This window comes from Arachis ipaensis, chromosome B10, assembly GCF_059453495.1.
Source record: "Arachis ipaensis isolate K30076 ecotype BB chromosome B10, ASM5945349v1, whole genome shotgun sequence".
Taxonomy (NCBI): Eukaryota; Viridiplantae; Streptophyta; class Magnoliopsida; order Fabales; family Fabaceae; genus Arachis; species Arachis ipaensis.
In genome coordinates, this window is record NC_142435.1 from 71,097,456 (window position 1) to 71,121,559 (window position 24,104).

Consider the following 24,104-nt stretch of genomic DNA (forward strand, 5'->3'; position numbering starts at 1 on the left):
TTTATTGCTTTCAATTTCAATTACACTTATCTTGAATCTTGGATTGGAGAATTGAAGAAATTCTGTTTCAATCTCAATCTTGGATCTCTCTGTTTCTTTACTGTTAATTGAATTTCATTTCCGGTTAATTGCTCTTCATCTATTTTCTTTGCAATTTACAATTCCCTTGCAATTGTTCTTATTGGATCTAGGAAGGCATTGAGATCTAGACTTGGTTTTCTAGTCTCTGGGTCCTGAGATCTGAATTTCCCATTTCATTTCTCTGTTTACTGCTTTCTATGTTCATTTACTTTTCTGCTTCATATCCGGTTCAATCCCAAACACCTTTTACTCTTCTGTTTGATGCAAATTTACTTTTCCTTGTTTAATTTCTGCAAATCCACGTCCCAATCCCCTTTACATTTCAAGCAATTTACATTCCTTGCACTTTAAGATTCCGCAATTTACATTTCTTGCACTTTAAGTTTCTGCCATTTAATTTCTTGTTCTTTAAGTTTCAGCAATTTATTTCTTGTTCTCTCTACTTCAATGCAATTTAATTCTGCAAGTCACAAAACCATCAACCAAATCTTGATTCGCTTGACTAAATCAACCACTAAACTAAAATTGCTCAATCCTTCAATCCCTGTGGGATCGACCTCACTCCCGTGAGTTTTTATTACTTGATGCGACCCGGTGCACTTGCCGGTTAGATTTGTGTGTTTTGGGAGAAATTTATTTTTTCACCAAAATATTCATCAAGTAATAAAAACTCACGGGAGTGAGGTCGATCCCACAGGGATTGATGGATCAAGCAATTTTAGTGGGTGATTAGTTTAGTCAAGCTGACATTTAGTGAATTGTGTGAAATGTAGCCAACAGAAAGTAAATTGCAATGAATCTTAAAGATGCAGAAAGTAAAATTTCAAGTAAGTTAAAGAACAAGAAAGTAAAATAGCTGAAACTTAAATTGCAAGAAAAGTAAATTGCATGAAAAGTAAAGGGGCTGGGGTGTTGGAAATTAAAAAGAGCAATAGATCACGCAACTGGAAATTTAAATTGCAGGAAGAATAAAGGAAATTGGATGCTGGGAATCAAAACAGAATTGAAATTTTGAAGTGCAGTGAATTAAAAGCAGCAAGAAAAACAAAGAGAAATCTCAGAGGGAGAATGAAACAGAACACCTTCAATTCTCCACCCAAGATTCAAAACAAAGAAAATTAAAGAGAGAGCTCTCAAATTCTAGTGCTCCCTAGTGGAGCCAGCCTCCTTACAAATATGAAAATGATGCCTTATATAGGCTTTACAAAATGGAAATGAAAATGAAATTAAAAACAAATTAAAATGAAATTCCTATTTTATCTATTTCTTGTGCCTTTGAGTGATGATCATTTGGGCCCTTGCTCTTGATGGAATTGGGTTGATAAAGGCCTTGGTTGATTGCTCTTGGAGTTTGAAGAGGAACCGAATTGAACCGGGTTGAGTTTGCAAAAGTTGGTGCAAAAGTTAGAGCAAAAGTTAGGGGTCTAACTTTTGGTCTAACTTTTCATATCAGCCCACAAAATTTGCTGCTATCCACGTTGGGGCAAAAGTTAGGGGTCTAACTTTTGCTCCAACATTGGCCTCCCTTATGCACATTTATGGCGCCAACTTTGTCCTCTTGTCATGTTGCCAATTTTATGCCCAATATAGAGTATCATATATGGTTGGAAAGCTCTGAATGTCAGCTTTCTAACGCATTTGGAATCACTTCAATTGGACATCTACAACTCAAGTTATGATCATTTGAAGAGGGCATGGTCGCTGGCTTTGTTGTGCAGCGTTTGAGGTAACGTTAGCCTCAAACGTTGGCGAAAACGCCAGTTCTGGAGGCTCAAATGTATTGTCCACCCCATACTATTATACATTTTTGGAAAGCCCTGGATGTCTACTTTCCAATGCCGTTGGGAGCACATTATTTGGAGCTCTACAGCTCGAGTTATACTCCTTTGAAGGTGCAGAGGTCAGTTGGCCTCACTGCAGGTTGCCACCATGCTCATTTATGCACATTGCGGGGCAGTTTTCCCCCTCAATTTTAGTGTCCACCATGCAGTTCCATATATGCTTGGAAAGCTCTTGATTCCTACTTTCCAATGCTTCTTGAATCACCTCATTTGGAGCTCTGTAGCTCAAGTTATTCTTGTTGGAAGTATACCCCTTCAAGCTGTTGTGGTGTGTAGCGCCAACGTTAGCCTCAAAGTTAGGGGGCTAACGTTGGTGCAAACTTTTGCTCCTCTCCCTTGTAATTCATGTGCCAACGTTAGCCTCCAAGTTAGGGGGCTAACGTTGGCGCAAACTTTTGGTTCCCAGGGGATAAATTCATGTGCCAACGTTAGCCTCCAAGTTAGGGGTCTAACTTTGAGGCTAACTTTTCACCCAAAAGTTTTTGCTTCCTGGTTCAACTTATTCCATTGTCCTCTCTTTACTCCTAGCCATTCCTTCTTGCTTCACCCTTTCTCCAAGCCTTCTTCACCTATCATTAATCAACCAAACACATCAAAGCTATGCTCAAAATCATGAGATATTCATTCTTTCATAATATGTGACAATTTTAGCATAAAACCTCATGAAATAGCATGAATTCATACATGGTTGATTAAATCAAAGGAAGCATGAAAATCTACCCACTTGGCTTGCTTATGGCTCAAGAAAGTGCATAAAACCTATTGAAAACAAAGGAAAAAGGCATAGAAAAACATGACATGGTGACATGTCATCACAACACCAAACTTAAACCTTGCTTGTCCCCAAGCAAGAAAAGAATCATGCAATAAAGATTGACAATCCAAGGCAAGAAGGATAGAAACTCAATGTTCATGGTAAGCTAGTTTTCTAAGCATGCTACAATCACAAAAGAAATGTAAATGATTGATGCTTCTATCTAGTTCATTTTATGAAATCTTTTCCTTATATTTCTTCCTTGAAACAAGCTTTTGATTCTCTTATTAGCTTCTCCTTTTGGGTGCTTTGCCCCATGAGTTGATAACAAAGCTACGACTTCTAAATGCTTTGTTTTCAAGTATTACCACTTGATACATAAGCACCACAAGCATTTAATTAGAGGATTTCATTAAGCTCATTTTTTCTTTTCTTTTCTTGCCTCTCTAATCATTGATGCTCAGAGCCTTGAGCTTTGAGGGAGTGCTTTTGCACTTTGAGCCTAACCTTGACTTCTAAGTGTTTTGTTTTCAAGCATTTGGCTTGATACATAAACACCACAAGTACTTAACAAATAAATTGCCATTGGTACTCAGAGCCTTCAGCTTTCTCATTCTTTCCCTTTTTCTTTTCTTGCTTTATTTTGCATTTGCTTTCAAGGTTTTCATGATTTTAAAAGATTTCACAAAACGTGCTAGATGAAAACTTCAATTAAATAAAATCTAATGCAATTAAGCAACAATCAAACATACTAGCTTCCCAATACTTTTATGCACATGCTAAAATCTTCTTTAATGCCTTGTTTGTTTATGATCATGATACTTTGTTGCTTTTGAATTCACAAAACTCAAGTTGGTAATCATAATGACATAGCACCATGTTGCAATTTAGAAATCAAACTATGCCTTTTCATACACACATGCATACAGAGAAGGTACAGACAATCATGCAGTTTATAGTGCTTGAAACAAATGAGAGGAAAAGGAACTTTACAACCTTGCAGTTCATCTTCATTATTGTTGTCCTTTTTCCTCTATTCTTCCTCCTTCCCTTGCCAAACTCAAAATACTTGCTCATCCTCAAGCAATAATTAGAACAATGGCTATGGGGCTAAGATGTATCATGAATGTCTTACATAATGAAATGTTAGTAGCACATGTGTTTTAAGCAAGCAAAATTAAAGATAATAATCAAGGCACAAGAGACAGAGACATTGTGATTGCAAGCTTAAGAAGGTGAGCATAATACTTTGCATAAAGAATAAGTGGCACACCAAACTTAATGTGACACTCTCGCTTGGAATCAATGCAAGTATCCAGTAAAGATTTGAAGCAAATTGTGTTGCATAGCAACACCAAACTTAGAATGCAATCCTATGTCCATTTATTTGAATTAAAACCAAGCAAATGAAACTGTTCTTTATTAAATACAATCACTGAGCCAAGAATCTGTCATTAATAAAGCTCTCTTGGTGATGTATTAATAAACACAGCAAATAAGCAAACTAAATTGGAAGCATTAAAAACAAAGAATTAACTAAAGTAAACAGAATAACAAAATATCAAACCAAAAGAAAATTAACACTGCAAAGACATTATGGTTATGCAGACAAGTGGTGTTGCTGAACGATTTGCATAGAAAAATAGGTGGCACACCAAACTTAGAATCTTGGTGTGTCGCTTTTCATTTTTGATTTGATGCAATCATCCAAAAAGATTGAAAACAATTTGTTGCAAGGCAACACCAGACTTAGAATGTAACCATATGCCAATTTATTGAATTTTAAACAAAGCAAGGAAAAAAATATACCTACTGTCTATCTGTTCCTTACTTTCTTCCTCTTCTTCCAATTTGTTAAGAGGAATGACTTCAAGAGAGGAGAAGATTCAGCTATTGCCCCCTGTCTTGGTTTCCTCTCAACAAGCTTTTTGTTGTACATGGCTTGATTGAGCTTGCCTGCTATTGGTCCAGGGGTTGGATTGCTTGTGGTTGACCTCCTCTTGAATGTTGTCCTTGGTAGTTTGGTCACAATCCTCTTTTCGGTGCTTTTGTCAATTGCCTTCACTTCTTTGAATCCAAGTCTTGGTGGTTGTGTGATTTTTGGAGTTTTGTATTCATCCAGAGCCTTTTGTATTGGTGGTTCCATGAACTCCTCCTTTATGTACTTCTTTGCCTCACTTGAGTTTGGAATGACTTCTTCACTTTCTTGCTCCTCCACTTCCTCTTTTACACCCAACATTTGTTTCAATCGCTCTATCATGGGGGAGGTTTGTCGATCTTCCCAACATTTCTTCATCTCCTCGTCATACCTTTCAATCATGGATTCAGGTGTTGAGGCATTTTGGTCCAGGGAGGTTTGTGAGAGTTGTGAGTCTTCATGTTCTCTTGTCATCTCAAGTGAAGTTTCAGGTTCAACCACCTCATTCTTCATTGAAAGTTCACTTGATGCAGTGGCCTCCTTATCTTGCTTTTCCACTTCTTCACCCACACATTTGTCTTCATCCTCACTGGTTGATGGTTCTAAGTTTTCCCTTGTTTGCTCTAAGGACCCATTTATCTGCTCGAGGATGGTTTCTTCCCAAGATGGGGATTTTGTGTAAAATTCCACTAGTTTTCTCTGTATTTCAATGCCTTCACGGTATTCCTCATCTGTTAATTCAATGCCTTCAAGGTATTCCTCATCTTTTAATTCAAGAGATGAAGGTCGAGAGTAATTTTGGTGAAGTGAATGTGTTGTGGTGAAGTTGTGTTGAGGGGTGTGGAATGAGTTGTGTGATCGATGGGGTGACTGGTATGGATTTTGGAGGAAACTTTGTGTTGAGGCATAATCAAGTGATGAAGAACTTTCAAATGAGAAACTGGGACGTGAGGGTGGATGCTTTTCCATTCTTTGGCGATGCTTCCATCTTCCATGAGGATAATGATATGAATCATTTTGTGGTGGTGGTTGGTATCCCATATGATTTTCTTTCTCATCTTGTGGTTCTGAAGCATGGCTCCATGAATTGGAGAGCCCAGAATTTGAAGTTTCTTGGTGATATTCCCATCCATCATTAGAGATTGGTGATGGTGGGTGATATCCCATAGAATTTGTTTGATCATAAGATGAGTTGAACTCCATTTGAGTTTTGTAAAACACACAACCAAGAAAAATTGAAATTACTCATATCAGAGATGAGAATTTCTTAGTGAGGCAAAAACTCAAACACCTTGGTTTCACTTTGAAACAGAAAACAAAAATAAAGAAAATGCTTGATCTAGACTTCTCACCCACATAATCATTGTTGATCTAAATCAATCCCCGGCAACGGCGCCAAAAACTTGATGAGTATTTTGGTGAAAAATAAATTTCTCCCAAAACACACAAATCTAACCGGCAAGTGCACCGGGTCGCATCAAGTAATAAAAACTCACGGGAGTGAGGTCGATCCCACAGGGATTGATGGATCAAGCAATTTTAGTGGGTGATTAGTTTAGTCAAGCTGACATTTAGTGAATTGTGTGAAATGTAGCCAACAGAAAGTAAATTGCAATGAATCTTAAAGATGCAGAAAGTAAAATTTCAAGTAAGTTAAAGAACAAGAAAGTAAAATAGCTGAAACATAAATTGCAAGAAAAGTAAATTGCATGAAAAGTAAAGGGGCTGGGGTGTTGGAAATTAAAAAGAGCAATAGATCACGCAACTGGAAATTTAAATTGCAGGAAGAATAAAGGAAATTGGATGCTGGGAATCAAAACAGAATTGAAATTTTGAAGTGCAGTAAATTAAAAGCAGCAAGAAAAACAAAGAGAAATCTCAGAGGGAGAATGAAACAGAACACCTTCAATTCTCCACCCAAGATTCAAAACAAAGAAAATTAAAGAGAGAGCTCTCAAATTCTAGTGCTCCCTAGTGGAGCCAGCCTCCTTACAAATATGAAAATGATGCCTTATATAGGCTTTACAAAATGGAAATGAAAATGAAATTAAAAACAAATTAAAATGAAATTCCTATTTTATCTATTTCTTGTGCCTTTGAGTGATGATCATTTGGGCCCTTGCTCTTGATGGAATTGAGTTGATAAAGGCCTTGGTTGATTGCTCTTGGAGTTTGAAGAGGAACCGAATTGAACCGGGTTGAGTTTGCAAAAGTTGGTGCAAAAGTTAGAGCAAAAGTTAGGAGTCTAACTTTTGGTCTAAGTTTTCATATCAGCCCACAAAATTTGCTGCTATCCACGTTGGGGCAAAAGTTAGGGGTCTAACTTTTGCTCCAACGTTGGCCTCCCTTATGCACATTTATGGCGCCAACTTTGTCCTCTTGTCATGTTGCCAATTTTATGCCCAATATAGAGTATCATATATGGTTGGAAAGCTCTGAATGTCAGCTTTCTAACGCACTTGGAATCACTTCAATTGGACATCTACAACTCAAGTTATGATCATTTGAAGAGGGCATGGTCGCTGGCTTTGTTGTGCAGCGTTTGAGGTAACGTTAGCCTCAAACGTTGGCGAAAACGCCAGTTCTGGAGGCTCAAATGTATTGTCCACCCCATACTATTATACATTTTTGGAAAGCCCTGGATGTCTACTTTCCAATGCCGTTGGGAGCACATTATTTGGAGCTCTACAGCTCGAGTTATACTCCTTTGAAGGTGCAGAGGTCAGTTGGCCTCACTGCAGGTTGCCACCATGCTCATTTATGCACATTGCGGGGCAGTTTTCCCCCTCAATTTTAGTGTCCACCATGCAGTTCCATATATGCTTGGAAAGCTCTTGATTCCTACTTTCCAATGCTTCTTGAATCACCTCATTTGGAGCTCTGTAGCTCAAGTTATTCTTGTTGGAAGTATACCCCTTCAAGCTGTTGTGGTGTGTAGCGCCAACGTTAGCCTCAAAGTTAGGGGGCTAACGTTGGTGCAAACTTTTGCTCCTCTCCCTTGTAATTCATGTGCCAACGTTAGCCTCCAAGTTAGGGGGCTAACGTTGGCGCAAACTTTTGGTTCCCAGGGGATAAATTCATGTGCCAACGTTAGCCTCCAAGTTAGGGGTCTAACTTTGAGGCTAACTTTTCACCCAAAAGTTTTTGCTTCCTGGTTCAACTTATTCCATTGTCCTCTCTTTACTCCTAGCCATTCCTTCTTGCTTCACCCTTTCTCCAAGCCTTCTTCACCTATCATTAATCAACCAAACACATCAAAGCTATGCTCAAAATCATGAGATATTCATTCTTTCATAATATGTGACAATTTTAGCATAAAACCTCATGAAATAGCATGAATTCATACATGGTTGATTAAATCAAAGGAAGCATGAAAATCTACCCACTTGGCTTGCTTATGGCTCAAGAAAGTGCATAAAACCTATTGAAAACAAAGGAAAAAGGCATAGAAAAATATGACATGGTGACATGTCATCAATAATGGCTCCAAAAACTTGGTGCTCAAATCTTAATTCATAATTTGTCACAACTTCGATACAACTAACCAGCAAGTACACTGGGTCGTCCAAGTAATAAAATCTTACGTGAGTAAGGGTCGATCCCACGGAGATTGTTGGTATGAAGCAAGCTATGGTCATCTTGTAAATCTCAGTCAGGCGGTTATCAAATGGTTATGGAGTTTTCGAATAATAATAATAAATAAACAGAAAATAGGATAGAGATACTTATGTAATTCATTGGTGAGAATTTCAGATAAGCGTATAGAGATGCTTTCGTTCCTCTGAACCTCTGCTTTCCTGCTGTCTTCATCCAACCAATCCTACTCCTTTCCATGGCAAGCTGTATGTTAGGCATCACTGTTGTCAATGGCTACATCCTGTCCTCTCAATGAAAATGGTCCAATGCGCTGTCACTGCATGGCTAATCATCTGTCGGTTCTCGATCATACTGGAATAGGATCCATTGATCCTTTTGCGTCTGTCACTACGCCCAGCACTCGCGAGTTTGAAGCTCGTCACAGCCATCCCTTCCCAGATCCTACTCGGAATACCACAGACAAGGTTTAGACTTTTCGGATCTCAGGAATGGCCATCCATGGGTTCTAACTTATACCACGAAGATTCTGATTAAGGAATCCAAGAGATACTCATTCAATCTAAGGTAGAACAGAAGTGGTTGTCAGGCACGTGTTCATAGGGAATGATGATGACTGTCATGATCATTACATTCATGTTGAAGTGCGAAAGGATATCTTAGAAGCGGAATAAGTTGAATTGAATAGAATAATAGTAGTACTTTGCATTAATCTTTGAGGAACAGCAGAGCTCCACACCTTAATCTATGGTGTGTAGAAACTCTACCATTGAAAAATACATAAGTGAAAGGTTCAGGCATGGCCGAGTGGCCAGCCATCCATGATCTAAGAACTAGATGTCCCAAGATGATCCGAAGATGTAAATACAATAGTAAAAAGTCCTATTTATACTAGACTAGCTACTAGGGTTTACAAAAGTAAGTAATTGATACAGAAATTCACTTCCGGGGCCCACTTGGTGTGTGCTTGGGCTGAGCTTGAAGTTTACACGTGCAGAGGCTTCTTTTGGAGTTGAACGCCAGGTTGTAACGTGTTTTTGGCGTTCAACTCTGGTTTGTGACGTGTTTCTAGCGTTTAACTCCAGACTGCAGCGTAGAACTGGCGTTCAACGCCCTGTTGCATCCTCTACATTTGGGCAAAGTATGGACTATTATATATTGCTGGAAAGCCCTGGATGTCTACTTTCCAACGCCGTTAAGGGCGCGCCATTTGGAGTTCTGTAGCTCCAGAAAATCCACTTTGAGTGCAGGGAGGTCAGAATCCAACAGCATCAGCAGTCCTTCTTCAACCTCTGAATCTGATTTTTGCTCAAGTCCCTCAATTTCAGCCAGAAAATACCTGAAATCATAGAAAAACACACAAACTCATAGTAAAGTCCAGAAATGTGAATTTAACATAAAAACTAATAAAAACATCCCTAAAAGTAACTAGATCCTACTAAAAACATACTAAAAACAATGCCAAAAAGCGTATAAATTATCCGCTCATCACAACACCAAACTTAAATTGTTGCTTGTCCCCAAGCAACTGAAAATCAAATAGGATAAAATGAAGAGAATATACTATAAATTCCAAACTATCAATGAAACATAGCTCCAATCAGATGAGCGGAACTTGTAGCTTTTTGCCTCTTGAATAATTTTGGCATCTCACTTTATCTCATTGAGGTTCAGAATGATTGGCATCTATAGAAACTCAGAGTTCAGATAGTGTTATTGATTCTCCTAGTTCAGTATGTTGATTCTTGAACACAGCTACTTTATGAGTCTTGGCTGTGGCCCAAAGCACTTTGTTTTCCAGTATTACCACCGGATACATAAATGCCACAAACACATAACTGGGTGAACCTTTTCAAATTGTGACTCAGCTTTGCTAAAGTCCCCAATTAGAGGTGTCCAGGGTTCTTAAGCACACTCTTCTTTTACTTTGGACCTTGACTTTAACCGCTCAGTCTCAAGTTTTCACTTGACACCTTCACGCCACAAGCACATGGTTAGGGACAGCTTGGTTTAGCCGCTTAGGCCAGGATTTTATTCCTTTAGGCCCTCCTATCCACTGATGCTCAAAGCCTTGGGATCCTTTTTATTACCCTTGCCTTTTTGTTTTAAGGGCTATTGGCTTTTTGCTCTTTCCTTTTGGTCTTAAGAGCTTTTGGCTTTTTCTTCTTGCTTTTTCTTTTTCTATTTTTTTTTGCCAATTTTTTTTCTGCAAGCTTTGTATTCACTGCTTTTTCTTGCTTCAATAATCATTTTTATGATTTTTCAGATTATCAAATAACATGTCTCCTGTTCATCATTCTTTCAAGAGCCAACATATTTAACATTCTAAAACACCAACTTCAAAAGACATATGCACTGTTCAAGCATTCATTCAGAAAACAAAAGGTATTGTCTCCACATCAATATAATTAAACTAAGTTCAAGGATGAATTCGAAACCATGTACTTCTTGTTCTTTTATTTTTAAAACATTTTTCATTTAAGAGAGGTGATGGATTCATATTCACTACTTTAAGGCATAGACACTTAGACACTAATGATCATGTAATAAAGACACAAACATAGATAAACATTTAACATAAGAAAATGAAAAACAGAAAATTTGAGAACAAGGAATGAGTCCACCTTAGTGATGGTGGCGTTTTCTTCTTGAGGTACCAATGATGTCCTTGAGCTCTTCTATGTCTCTTCCTTGTCTTTGTTGCTCCTCCCTCATAACTCTTTGATCTTCTCTAATTTCATGGAGGATGATTGAGTAGTCTTGATGTTCCACCCTTAGTTGTCCCATGTTGGAACTCAGTTCTCCTAGGGAGGTATTGATTTGCTCCCAAAAGTGCTGTGGAGGAAAGTGCATCCCTTGAGGCATCTCATGGATTTCTTGGTGATGAGCTTCTTCATGTGTCTCTTGAGATCCATGAATAGGCTCTCTTGTTTGCTCCATCCTTTTCTTAGTGATGGGCTTTGTCCTCATCAATGAGGATATCTCCCTCTATGTCAATCCTAGCCGAATTGCATAGATGGCAAATGAGGTGAGGGAAGGCTAACCTTGCCATAGTGGAGGACTTGTCAGCCACCTTGTAGAGTTCTTGAGGTATAATCTCATGAACCTCCACCTCTTCTCCAATTATGATGCTATGGATCATGATGGCCCGGTCTATAGTAACTTTAGATCGGTTGCTAGTGGGAATGATTGAGTGTTGAAAGAACTCCAACCATCCTCTAGCTATAGGATTAAGGTCATGTCTTCTCAGTTGAACCGGTTTGCCTTTTGAGTCAATTTTCCATTGAGCTCCTTCCACACATATGTCCATGAGGACTTGGTCCAACCTTTGATCAAAATTGACTCTCCTTGTGTAGGGGCGTGCGTTTTCTTCCATCATTGGCAAGTTGAACGTCAACCTCACATTTTCCAGACTAAAATCTAAGTATTTCCCCCAAACCATGGTGAGATAATTCTTTGGGTTCGGGTTCTTACTTTGATCATGGTTCCTAGTGATCCATGCATTAGCATAGAACTCTTGAACCATTAGAATTCCGACTTGTTGGATGGGGTTTGTTAGAACTTTCCAACCTCTTCTTTGGATCTCATGTCGGATCTCCGGATACTCATTTTTCTTGAGTTTGAAAGGGACCTCGGGGATCACCTTCTTCTTGACCACAACATCATAGAAGTGGTCTTGATGGGCTTTAGAGATGAATCTTTCCATCTCCCATGACTCGGAGGTGGAAGCTTTTGTCTTCCCTTTCCCTTTTCTAGAGGATTCTCCGGTCTTAGGTGCCATCAATGGTAATGGAAAAACAAAAAGCTTATGATTTTACCACACTAAACTTAGAATATTGCTCGCCCTCGAGCAAGAGAAGAAAGAAAAGATGAAGAAGAAATGGAGGAGAGGGAGAGAGGTTTGTGTTTCGGCCAAGAAGAGGAAGTGAGGGTTGTGTTGTGTGAAAATAAAGAAGAATGGAGGGGTTTATATAGTGGAGGGAGAGGGGTTAGGTTCGGCCATTTAGGGTGGGTTTGGGTGGGAAAGTGATTTTGAATTTTGAAGGTAGGTGAGGTTTATGAGGTAGGTTTATGGAGAAGAGTGGATGGATGTGAGTGGTGAAGGGGTAGTAGGGAAGAGAGCTTGAGGTGATAGGTGAAGGGGTAATTGGAAAGAGAGCTTGAGGTGATTGGTGAAGGGTTTTGGGGAAGGGTGTTTATTGGGAAGAGAGGATGAATGAGAAGAGGGAAGAGTATGAGTGGAGGTAGGTGGGGATCCTATGGGGTCCACAGATGCTGAGATAATCCTGTGGGCTCCACAGATCCTGAGGTGTCAAGGAATTGCATCCCTGCACCAATTAGGCATGTAAAATGCCTTTGCATGCAATTCTGGCGTTTAAACGCTGAATTGGTGCTTGTTCTGGGCGTTCAGCGCCCAGATGCAGCATGTTTCTGGCGTTGAACGCCAGTTCTATGCTTGTTTCTGGTGTTCAGCGCCAGCTTTCCTCAGTGTGCATTCCTGGTGTCTGAACGCCAGGATGCTGCTTGTTTTGGGCGTTCAACGCCAGATCCATGCTCTGTTCTGGCGTTGAACGCCAGCCAGATGCTCCTTACTGGCGTTTAAACGCCAGTAAGCCCTTCCTCCAGGGTGTGATTTTTCTTCTGCTATTTTTGATTATGTTTTTAATTTTTGTATTTATTTTGTGACTCCACATGATCATGAACCTAATAAAACATGAAAGAATAATAAAATAAAATTAGATAAATAAAAATTGGGTTGCCTCCCAACAAGCACTTCTTTAATGTCAATAGCTTGACAGTGGGCTCTCATGGAGCCACACAGGTGATCAGGTCAATTTTATAGACTTCCCAACACCAAACTTAGAGTTTGGATATGGGAGTTCAACACCAAACTTAGAGTTTGGCTGAGGCCTCCCAACACCAAACTTAGAGTTTGACTGTGGGGGCTTTAGTTGACTCTGTACTGAGAGAAGCTTTCTATGCTTCCTCTCCATTGTTACAGAAGGAGATTCTTGAGTTTTAAACACAAGGTTGTCCTCATTCAGTTGAAGGATCAATTCTCCTCTGTCTACATCAATCACAGCTCTTGCTGTGGCTAGGAAGGGTCTTCCAAGGATGATGGATTCATCCTCTTCCTTCCCAGTGTCTAGGATTATGAAATCAGCAGGGATGTAAAGGCTTTCAACCTTTACTAACACGTCCTTTACCTGACCATAAGCCTCTTTTCTTGAATTGTCTGCCATCTCTAATGAGATTCTAGCAGCTTGTACCTCAAAGATTCCCATTTTTTCCATTACAGAGAGTGGCATGAGGTTTATTCCTGACCCAAGGTCACATAGAGCCTTCTCAAAGGTCATGATGCCTATGGTACAAGGTATTAGGAATTTTCCAGGATCCTGTTTCTTCTGAGACAATCTCAGTTGATCCAATGCATTTAGTTCATTGGTGAACAGGGGAGGTTCATCTCCCCAAGTCTCTTTACCAAATAAATTGGCATTCAGCTTCATGATTGCACCAAGGAACTTGGCAACTTGCTCTTCAGTAACATCCTCATTCTCTTCAGAAGAGGAATACTCATCAGAGCTCATGAATGGCATAAGGAGGTTCAATGGAATCTCCATGGTGTCTAGATGAGTCTCAGATTCCTTTGGTTCCTCAGAGGGGAACTCCTTATTGATCACTGGACGTCCCAGGAGGTCTTCCTCCTTGGGATTCACGTCCTCTCCTTTCTCCTTGGATTTGGCCATGATGGTTATATCAATGGCCTTGCACTCTCCTTTTGGATTTTCTTCTGTATTGCTTGGGAGAGTACTAGGAGGGATTTCAGTGATCCTTTTACTCAGCTGGCCCACTTGTGCCTCCAAATTTCTAATGGAGGACCATGTTTCATTCATGAAACTCAGAGTGGCCTTAGATAAATTAGAGACTAAATTTGGTAAGCTAGATGGATTCTGCTCAGAATTCTCTGTCTGTTGCTGAGTGGATGATGGAAAAGGTTTACTATTGTTAAACCTGTTTCTTCCACCATTATTAAAGCCTTGTTGAGGCTTTTGTTGATCCTTCCATGAGAGATTTGGGTGATTTCTCCATGAGGGATTATAGGTGTTTCCATATGGTTCACCCATGTAATTCACCTCTGCTATTGCAGGCTTTTCAGGATCATAAGCTTCTTCTTCAGAAGATGCCTCTTGAGTACTGTTGGATGCAGCTTGCATTCCATTCAGAATCTAAGAAATCATATTGACTTGCTGAGTCAATATTTTATTCTGAGCTAATATGGCATTCAGAGCATCAATTTCAAGAACTCCCTTCTTCTGAGGCATCCCATTACTCACAGGATTCCTCTCAGAAGTGTATATAAACTGGTTGTTAGCAACCATGTCAATAAGTTCTTGAGCTTCTACAGGTGTTTTCTTTAGGTGAATAGATCCACCTGCAGAAGTATCCAATGACATCTTAGCTAATTCAGATAGACCATCATAGAATATATCCAGGATGGTCCATTCTGAAAGCATGTCAGAAGGACACTTTTTGGTCAGTTGCTTGTATCTCTCCCAAGCTTCATAGAGGGATTCATCTTCTTTCTGTCTGAAGGTTTGGACATCCACTCTAAGCTTACTAAGCTTTTGAGGGGGAAAAAACTTGGCTAAGAAATCCTTGACCAGCTTATCCCAAGAGTTCAGGCTATTTTTAGGTTGTGAGTCCAACCATGTTCTAGCTCTATCTTTTACAGCAAACGGGAAAAGCATAAGCCTGTAGACCTCGGGATCAACCCCATTGGTCTTAACAGTATCACAGATCTGCAATAATTCAGTTAAGAACTGAAAAGGGTCTTCAGATGGAAGTCCATGAAACTTGTAGTTCTGCTGCATCAGAGAAACTAATTGAGGTTTCAGCTCAAAGTTGTTTGCTCCAATGGTAGGAATTGAGATGCTTCTTCCATGTAAATTGGAATTAGGTGCAGTAAAGTCACCAAGCATCCTCCTTGCATTATTATTATTTTCGGCTGCCATCTCCTCTTCCTGTTCGAAAATTCCTGTAAGGTTGTCTCTAGATTATTGTATTTTAGCTTCTCTTAGTTTCCTTTTCAGAGTTCTTTCAGGTTCAGGGTTTGCTTCAACAAGAATGTTCTTGTCCTTGCTCCTGCTCATATAAAAAAGAGGGGAACAGAAAATATTAATAGGGATCCTTTTTACCACAGTATAGAGGTTCCCTTGTGAATAGAAGAAAAGAAGAAAGAGAGTAAAGAAGAGAAGAATTCGAACTCAGAAGAGAAGAAGGGGTTCAAATTTTTGGGTGAGGAGAAGTGTTAGTAGATGAATAAATAAATAGAAGGATATGAGAGAGAGAATTTCGAAAATTAAATTTTGAAAAAGAGTTAATGATTTTCGAAAGTTAAAGGAGAATTGAAATTAAAATTAAAATTTAAACAATTAATTAACTAAAAAGAATTTTTGAAAAAGAGGGAGGTATTTTCGAAAATTAGAAAGGGATAGTTAGTTAGGTAGTTTTGAAAGAGATAAGAAACAAACAAAAAGTTAATTAGTTAGTTGAAACAAATTTTGAAAATCAATTTTTTAAAAGATAAGAAGATAAGAGTTAGAAAAGAAATTTGAAAAAGATATGATATGAAAATTTATGATTAAAAAGATATAATTTCGAAAAAGATAAGATAAAAAGATATTTTTGAAAAGATATGATTGAAATTAGTTTTGAAAAAGATTTGATTTTTAAAATCACAATTAATGACTTGATTCACAAGAAATCACAAGATATGATTCTAGAACTTAAAGTTTGAATCTTTCTTAATAAGTAAGTAACAAACTTGAAATTTTTGAATCAAAACATTAATTGTTGATGATATTTTCGAAAATATGATATAAAATTAAGAAAAAGATTTTTGAAAAATATTTTTAAAATTTTCGAAAATAAATAAGAAAAATGAAAAAGATATGATTTTTGAAAAAGATTTTGAAAAAGATAAGATTTTTAAATTGAAAATTTGATTTGACTCATAAGAAACAACTAAATTTTAAAAAGTTTTGAAAAAGTCAACTCAAATTTTCGAATTTATGAGAAGAAAAAGGGGAAGATATTTTTTTTAATTTTTGAATTTTTAATGATGAAAGAGAAAAACATCAAAAAGACTCAATGCATCAAAATTTTGGATCAAAACATGTGATGCATGCAAGAACACTATGAATGTCAACATGAACACCAAGAACACTTTGAAGATCATGATGAACATTAAGAACATATTTTGGAAAATTTTTGATGCAAAGAAAACATGCAAGACACCAAACTTAGAAATCTTTAATGCTTGGACTCTAACAAACGAAAAATGCATATGAAAAACAAGAAAATTTAAAGATCAAACAAGAAGACTTACCAAGAACAACTTGAAGATCATGAACATTATGAATGCATGAATTTTCGAAAAATGCATAAATTTTTAGAAAAAATGCAATTGACACCAAACTTGAAATTAACTCAAGACTCAAACAAGAAACACAAAATATTTTTGATTTTATGATTTTATGATTTTTTTGTATTTTCTTTTAAATTTTTTTTTCGAAAAACATATAGGAAAAAGAAAATAAGAAATTCAAAATTTTTAATAAGAATTCCAGGAATCTTTCAATGTTAGCCTAAAGCTCCAATCCAAGGGTTAGACATGGCTTAATAGCCAGCCAGCTTTAGGATATAAATCAGGCATGCAACAGCTGATACTTCATCCAACTCCATATACATGCCTTTTATGTTGACAACTTGGTGCTCAAATCTTAATTCATAATTTGTCACAACTTCGATACAACTAACCAGCAAGTGCACTGGGTCGTCCAAGTAATAAAACCTTACGTGAGTAAGGGTCGATCCCACGGAGATTGTTGGTATGAAGCAAGCTATGGTCATCTTGTAAATCTCAGTCAGGCGGTTATCAAATGGTTATGGAGTTTTCGAATAATAATAATAAATAAACAGAAAATAGGATAGAGATACTTATGTAATTCATTGGTGAGAATTTCAGATAAGTGTATAGAGATGCTTTCGTTCCTCTAAACCTTTGGTTTCCTGCTGTCTTCATCCAACCAATCCTACTCCTTTCCATGGCAAGCTGTATGTTAGGCATCACCGTTGTCAATGGCTACATCCTGTCCTCTCAGTGAAAATGGTCCAATGCGCTGTCACTGCATAGCTAATCATATGTCGGTTCTCGATCATACTGGAATAGGATCTATTGATCCTTTTGCGTCTGTCACTATGCCCAGCACTCGCGAGTTTGAAGCTCGTCACAGCCATCCCTTCCCAGATCCTACTTGGAATACCACAGACAAGGTTTAGACTTTCCGGATCTCAGGAATGGCCATCCATGGGTTCTAACTTATACCACGAAGATTCTGATTAAGGAATCTAAGAGATACTCATTCAATCTAAGGTAGAACGGAAGTGGTTGTCAGGCACATGATCATAGGGAATGATGATGAATGTCACGATCATCACATTCATGTTGAAGTACGAATGGATATCTTAGAAGCGGATTAAGTTGAATTGAATAGAAAAACAGTAGTACTTTGCATTAATCTTTGAGGAACAGCAGAGCTCCACACCTTAATCTATGGTGTGTAGAAACTCTACCGTTGAAAAATACATAAGTGAAAGGTTCAGGCATGGCCGAGTGGCTAGCCCTCCATGATCTAAGAACTAGACGTCCCAAGATGATCCGAAGATGTAAATACAATAGTAAAAAGTCTTATTTATACTAGACTAGCTACTAGGGTTTACAGAAGTAAGTAATTGATGCAGAAATTCACTTCCGCGGCCCACTTGGTGTGTGCTTGGGCTGAGCTTGAAGTTTACACGTGCAGAGGCTTCTTTTGGAGTTGAACGCCAAGTTGTAACATGTTTTTGGCGTTCAACTCTGGTTTGTGACGTGTTTCTGGCGTTTAACTCCAGACTGCAGCGTAGAACTGGCGTTCAACGCCCTTTTGAGTCGTCTACATTTGGGCAAAGTATGGATGATTATATATTGCTGCTAAGCCCTGGATGTCTACTTTCCAACGCCGTTGAGAGCGCGCCATTTGGAGTTTTGTAGCTCCAGAAAATCCACTTTGAGGGTAGGGAGGTCAGAATCCAACAGCATCAGCAGTCCTTCTTCAACCTCTGAATCTGATTTTTGCTCAAGTCCCTCAATTTCTGCCAAAAAATACCTGAAATCACAGAAAAACACACAAACTCATAGTAAAGTCCAAAAATGTGAATTTAACATAAAAACTAATAAAAATATCCCTAAAAGTAACTAGATCCTACTAAAAACATACTAAAAACAAAGCCAAAAAGCGTATAAATTATCCGCTCATCAGGATACCAGAATTAAAAATTTTGAAAACTAAAGACACCAGTTTCAAAAATTATAAAAGAAAAGACTCAAGAAGACACCAAACTTAAACATTGACACAAGACTCAAACAAAAGACACTATTTTTTTAAATTTTTAGAAGAAAGAATCAAAAAATTCGAAAATTCAACAAGAATAAAAACAAAAGACTCAAACCAAAAACAGAGATTAAACAAAGAAAAAAGCAGGTTTTTTGAAAAAAATTTTGTAAAGAAAACAAAAAAACTCAAAACAAAATTAAAAAGTACCTAATCTAAGCAACAAGATAATCCGTTAGTTTGTCCAAACTCGAACAATCCCCGACAACGACGCCAAAAACTTGGTGCACGGATTCCCACACTCCATACAGCTGAACCAACAAGTGCACTGGATCATCCAAGTAATACCTGAGTGAGTCAGGGTCGATCCCACAAGGATTGTTGGCGTGAATCAAGCTGTGGTTATCTTGTAGATCTTAGTCAGGTGGATAGAAAAGTTATTTGTCTATTTGAACACATAAAAGTAAAATAAATAAAATGTTACTCAGTTGATGGTGAATGCAATGATAAGAAGATGGTTAAGGCTTCAGAGATGCTTTATTCTTATGGATTACTCCGATCTTACTGTCTACTCCAATTATGAATGATTTCTTCTATGGCAGGATGTATGTGACCAACGCCTTTCTTGAGAGGTCGCCGATTCTCCTCCAGTGCTGAACCCCAGGGTTAGTGCGGATCCAGTCTGATTGACGGTGAAGATCCTACAGTTCATTCTCCTTGATGATCCTACTCAAAATGCCAGAGACAAGGTCGAATCGTCTGGATCAGGGAATGCTGCGCATTGTGGTTCTAGCCTTTACCACAAAGACTCTAATCTCCCTGTGCCTCGGCTGAACTGGTGTCTCGAGAAGTCCCCAACGAAGTCGTGGATTAGCTGTCTAAGAGATGTAATCAAGCTAGTGGTTCATTGTTGTCCGATGAAAGACTCACTCTAAACCTATGTAGAATGAGATAACCTTGTGCCGGTTCAACGCATTCATAAGGATGAAGAACGAAGATACATCTTAGAATAGAATCAAACATGAATTGAGAATAGAACAGTAGAACTTTTATTAATCCATAAAACTCAGCAGAGCTCCTAGCCTCAACCTAAGAGTTTTAAAAACTCATACTGATAGAAAATACAACATAAACATGTAAAGTGTCAAAAGTCTCCTAAAGTTGATGTAAAATATCCTTTAAATGCTAAAGTAATGACTAAGGATTACATAAGAAGGGTAAAATAGTCTTTTGGTGTGAAAATCCACTTCCGGAGCCCACTTGGTGAGTGTTTGGGCTGAGCAAAAGAGGAATCCATGTGCTAGGAGGGCTCTAAGGTGTTGAACGCCTGCTTGGGGTCCTCTTTAGGCATTGGACGCCTGGACTAAGGTAGATGGTTGGCGTTGAACGCCAGCTTTGGGCGTTCTATTCTGAAGCAAAGTATGGACTATTATATATTTCTGGAAAGTTTTGGATGTTACCTTTCCATAGCCATTGAGAACGCTGCATTTAAACTTCTGTAGCTCCAAAAAAGCTCTTTCGAGTGCAAGGAGGTCAGATCTTGACAACATCTGCAGCACTTTCTCTGCCTCTGAATCAGACTTTTGCTCTAGCTCCACAATTTCAGCCAGAAAATACCTGAAATTACATAAAAACACACAAAGTCAAAGTAGGATCCAAAAATCTGAATTTTACACTAAAACCTATGAAAACTTAATAAAACTTAAACAAAACATGCTAAAAACTATATAAAAATGATGTCAAGAAGCGTACAAAATATCCGCTCATCATAAGCATAAACCTAAGCCCCAAAAATTGGAGCACCATGGTCCGAGGGTGACCCTTAGATTTCAGCCCGAAAAGTGTAAAGTTGGCGCTCCATTTTCTAATCATGCAAGGAGATCCACATCCTTACACTAGAAGAGTAAATTTTGATTAAAGGCTGGATCAAGTCCTTTTAGACATTGTGTGGAAGGAGCTCAGTGGAAGAGAGATGCCTCAAGAGATGCATTTTTCTCTCAAAGGCTATTGGGACCAATTGCACACTTCTCTTGGAGAATTGAGCTCCAACATGGATCACCTAAGGGTGGGACATCAAGAGCATTCCACCATTCTTCATGAAATAAGAGAAGATCAAAGAGCCATAAGGGAAGAGCAACAAAGACAAGGGCGTGACATAGAAGACATCAAGCGCTCAATTGGATTCCCAAGAGGAAGCAGTAACCGCCGTCACTAAGGTGGATTCATTCCATATTTCCCTTTGCCTATGTCATTTATTTGTTTTCCATGTATTTTATTTTATTTCCTATTTCTAGTGCATGATCATCTTCATTTATGTCTTAAGCAATGAAATATTCCATGCATCTATCACATTGCTTAAAAGAAAATTTTATTTGAAAAAAAAGTAAGATGCATGAATTTTCAGTTATATATTAAAAATAGTTCAATTATTTATTGTGGTGGCATTGCTTTTGTTTTCTAAATGTATGAATGAACAGTGTATATTTGATGTTGGAGTTAAAGAATGTTGACTCTTGAAATAATGATGATAAAAGTGAATTATTATTGGTAATCTGAAAAATCCTAAAATTTATTCTTGAAGCAAGAAAAAGCAGCAAAAAGAAAGAAAAAAAAGAAGAGAAAATCATGGAAAAAAAAAAGCAAGCAGAAAGAGAAAGAAAAAGAAAAAGCCAGTAGCTCTTTAAACCAAAAGGCAAGAGCAAGGATCCAAGGCTTTGAGCATCAACGGTTAGGAGGGCCTAAAAGAAACAAAATCTTGGCCTAAAAAGTTCAAATGAACTCCTCCCCCTAACTATATGGTTATGGTGTGAAAGTTTCAAGTGAAAAGCTTGAGACTTAGCCATTAAAGTCGTGATCCAAAGCAAAAAGAGTGTGCTTAACAACTCTGGACACCACTGGCTGGGGATTCTAGCAAAGCTGAATCACAATCTAATTGGGTTCACCCAGTTAAGTGTCTGTGACATTTATGTATCCGGTGGTAATACTGGAAAACAAAGCGTTTAGGGTCACGACCAAGACTCAAAAGAAACTGTGTTCAAGAATAAAAAAGAACTACATTAGGAGCGTCAATAATATCATCTGGATTCTAAGTTCCTAAAGATGCCAATCATTCTGAGCTTCAATGGAAAGTGAGATGCCAAAACTATTCCGAAGCAAAAAGCTACTAGTCCCGCTCATCTAATTGAGACTGAGCTTCATGGAGAACTCTGAGATTTATTATTTTCTTTTTTTTTTTATCCTAATTTGTTTTTGATTGATTGGGAACAAGCAACAGTTTAAGTTTGATGTTCTGATGAGCGGATATTGTATACGCTTTTTGGCATCATTTTCATATAGTTTTCATTAAGTTTTGCTTAAGTTTTATTCTATTTTCACAGGTTTTAGTGCAAAATTCACATTTTTGGTTTCTACTTTGAGTTTTTGTGTTTTCATATGATTTCAGGTAAATTCTGACTGAAATTGAGGAGTTTTGGCAAAGTCTGATTCAGAGACAAAGAAAGGACTGCAGATGCTGCCGGATTCTGACCTCCATGCACTCGAGGGAGCATTTCTGGAGCTACAGAGGTCCAAATGGCGCGCTCTCAACGGCTATGAAAATGTAACATCCAGAGCTTTCCAGAAACATCTATAATAGTCCATTCTTTGCTTTAGAAATGAAGACTCAAAATTGGCGTTCAACGCTAGCCACCAGCCCCATTCCCGGCGTACAACGCCCAAAAAGGGGGTAGCTGGCATCCAACGCCCATTAGGGAGTCCCAAGCCAGTGTTCAACACCCCTAAGGGATACTAGCTCATGGAGACACTCCAAGCTCAGCCCAAACACTCACCAAGTGCGCGCCAGAAGAGGATTTTCACACTATCAACCTAGTTTATCTTGATTCTGTAATCCTTAGTTATTAGATTAGTATTTAAAGGAGAAGATCACCTTTGTTTAAGATCTTCTGCCTCATCTTCTTCCCCCACTTCACATTCAAACATCATTATGTACAGTATGAGTCACTAACCTCCTAGGTTAAGGTTAGGAGCTCTGATGATTCTTATGAATTAATAATATCACTATTCTACTTCAATCTATGCTTGATTCTATTCTAAGATGTATCCTCGTTCTTTATCCTAATTAATTGGGAGTGTAACTTGACCGTCACCCTATTCATATAGGTTCTTGCGAGTCCTTGACGGGATAGTACTAAACCATAAGCTTGATTATACTTCTCATAGACGACTAATCCACAACTTCGTTGGGGACTTCTCGAGACATCAGTTCTGCCGAGGTGTAGAGCGATTAGGGACTTTGTAGTATAGGCTAGAAGATTCAACCTTCTCTGTGGTGCTTTGAGTAGGATCACCAAGGGAATGGATTGCTAGAGCTTTACCCCCGTTCAGATTGGATGATCGCTGACTGACGTTAATTATTTACAGCCTGCCATGGAAAGAATCAATCAAAAGTTGGAGTAGATGATGAGAAAAGTTGATCCAGAAGGAAGAAGCATCTTCGAAGCCTCAACCATTTTCATACCGTTGACTTCACACATATCTAGTAACGCTTTATTTAATTATCAGTTTTATGTGTTTTCTCGTGACAACTATAATTTCTATCCGCCTAACTAAGATCTGTAAGGTAACCATTGCTTGCTCAAACCAACAATCCGTGTGGGATCGACCCTCACTCACCTGAGGTATTACGTGGACGACCCAGTATACTTGCCGGTCTATCTGTGCAAAACATGGTGGAGTCAGTTTTGTGCACCAAGTTTTTGGCGCCGTTGTCGGGGATTGTTCGGATTTGACAAACTACCAGATTATCTTGTTGCTTAGATTAGGTACTTTTTACTATTTTGTTTGAGTCTTTTATCTTCTTTTTCAAAAAAATCAAAAAATTTTCAAAAGAATATTTGCTTTTGTTTGAGTCTTTTTGTTCGTGTTCTTGTTAAAGTTTTGAACTTTCTTGTTTTCTTTTCCAAAAATTTTCAAAATTAGTGTCTTTTGTTTGAGTCTAGTGTCAGTTCATAAGTTTGGTGTCCTTTGTGTGTTCTTTGTGTCCTTTGAATTTTCGAATTGGTTCTTTAGTGTTCTTCTTGGTATTCAAGTTGTTCTTGTTTCTTTTGTTGTTTTGATCTTAAAATTTTTAAGTTTGGTATTTTTCGGTGTTTTTTTTCTTAATTTTTGAAAGCTATTGTCTTTTGATCTAAAAATTTTAAGTTTGGTGTCTTTTGGTTGTTTTTCTCTTTCTTCATAAATTCAAAAATAAAAAAAATATCTTTTCTATCTTTATTCAAATTTTCGAAATTCATAGCTATCTTATCTTTTTTTTTATTTAAAAAAAATTTTAAGTTTAGTATTTTCTTGTTAGTGAAGTCAAATTTTAAATTTTATCTTCTTAAATCTTTTCAAATCTTTCCTTTTAATTTGATTCTTTCCTATCTTATCTTTCTTTTAAAATTTTAAATTTCAAAACTTTTTCAAATCTCTATCTTATCTTATCT

General features: G+C 37.9%; 1 non-coding gene across 1 annotated transcript; it reads left to right on the top strand.

The window, feature by feature from the left end:
- The first annotated feature begins 14,697 nt into the window (after positions 1–14,697).
- Positions 14,698–14,805, top strand: LOC148580370 (small nucleolar RNA R71). The gene has a single exon (XR_015896268.1). It is a non-coding gene; the product is annotated as a small nucleolar RNA R71 (small nucleolar RNA).
- Positions 14,806–24,104: the final 9,299 nt, after the last annotated feature.